The following is a 2,035-nucleotide window of genomic DNA, read 5'->3' on the forward strand; positions in this document are numbered from 1 at the left end:
TAAGCGAGATCAGAGAGGGAAAACAGCGCCGAAGCACCGTCTTTTGGGATTTGTTTTTTTTTTTTTTGTCGCTGCTCAGTCTCATAAGCGATTCCTTCCGGGGGATTATATTAAACATAAATCTGTAACACAGAAAAAAAAAAAAAAAAAAACCGCAGTAACTAAAGGATGGATGGTTTGTCGATGACACAGTTGCACGAAGAACCTAAATCAGCTCAGCCACAAAAAAAAGGTACACAAGGCAGGAGCCTCTCGAGGAGCAGGTGAAGGAGTCACCTTTGTGACAAGGACACGACAAGTCAAAGCCAGCTGAGTTCAACCTTGAAATGAGATAGCATCTCTCCAGAGCGAGAGCGATTAAATGTTGGCACAAGGTCCGGGGTGGAGTGGGGGAGTGGGGGGGGACGAGTCACCACTGCTCGGAGCCATTAACACAAAATTAACAGCCTGGTTTTTTTTTAAACCCAGGCTTGTGTGTGTGTGTGTCTGCAGGAGGATGAGCCGCAGACGCTTGCCTTTCTGCAACGTGGAAAGTTTCAGAAGGGTTTGTTTTTTTTTTTTTTAATAGTTCGAGAGAGTCCCGAGTGGTCGTGGGAAAGCAGGGCCGTGCTTAAAAAAAAATTTGAGAGTTAATTTCAGCTCATAATGCCAATCCTCCTGTAGCCCAGGTCTTCCACGTCTCTAAGTGTAAATTAAAGATAAACAGGGACCATCTGCCTGCTTGAGGTTGGCAGTTCGACTGTCCTTCTTGCTGAACACGGGTTACCTCGCTTGGGATTGCAGATTTTATCAGTCCTCGCTAACGGGGCGGGCGCAGCTGGGGGAGGGAAAGAATCGTTTGGGTTGGGAAAGCCCTCTAAGACCGGGGAGCCCAAAGGTTAACCCAGCACTGCCAAGCCCACCACTAACCAAGGGAGATTGACCCTCTGCTTTGACTCCAAGGCGAGGGCAGCAGCTCACAGAATGGTCCTCCCAAGCAGAGAGGAATCGACAGAACATGGACCATCACGCCCCTTTACCCCCTCCTCCTCTGCAGGGAGGGGGAATGCTGATGCTCACCTTCTGGGGGGTGTGAGATTTATCCTCAAAATATTCAGTGTAAATCCTGCAATACCCTCCCTGACAATCCCGGTCTCCCTTTCCCTGCAGTCCTTCACCCACGCACCTCCAGCTCGTCACCTTCAACCTGTCCAGCCAAAAGGAGGAAGGGCACTACCAAGTCTCTCAATCCCACGGTCCCCAGGCCCGGTTATGCTCCTGCTGCAGACCAGGAGAGGGAAAAGCGCTCCCGTCTTTGCCGGGAAGTTCCCAGCGCCAGACGGGATTTGTTGTGTCTAATTACCGTGAGGAAAAAGCAACACAGAGACAGACACCCCCTCGGCAGCAGCCAGGCTTTGTGTTGTCCACTTCAGCTGCTTCAATGAGAAACCCCTGACGTTGCACATCACCTCCTCCAGCCGCCACATCCCCCGAGCCCACAGACAGGCACCCACAGAGGTACCCGAACACCTCCAAAACACCCCGAAAAGGCTGAGCTCGGGACGGCGCACACCAGGGGGGTCGGGCTCAGGTGAGAGCAAATAACGTGACCGAGAGCAAACACAGCCTTGCCTTGGATGGGGGGGAGAGGGAGGGAAGCAGGTTTTTTTTTTCTCCAGATACAGGGAAGGGCTTAGGGGCACGCTGACGCGAGCTCAGCTGCGGGTTTACCTCTGCAAGCCCACGGATCTGTATATATATAGAGACACTTTGGGCACATATAGACACATAGGGCGTGTATAGACCCAGAGAACACACACAGACCCACGCGGTTCACACAGAGACACGTAGAGCCGGTAGAGACACACAGGGCATGTATAGAGAGCATATATAGACACAGAGAGCTTGTATAGACCCCTAGAGCACACACAGACCCCATACAGACCCCTAGAGCACACACAGAGCCCCTATAGATCCCTAGAGCACACACAGACCCCATACAGACCCCTAGAGCACACACAGAGCCCATACAGACCCCTAGAGCACACACAGACCC

This window comes from Empidonax traillii, unplaced genomic scaffold, assembly GCF_003031625.1.
Source record: "Empidonax traillii isolate 1590-97213 ecotype Southwest subspecies unplaced genomic scaffold, ASM303162v1 scaffold2268:size33387, whole genome shotgun sequence".
NCBI classification, from domain to species: Eukaryota; Metazoa; Chordata; class Aves; order Passeriformes; family Tyrannidae; genus Empidonax; species Empidonax traillii.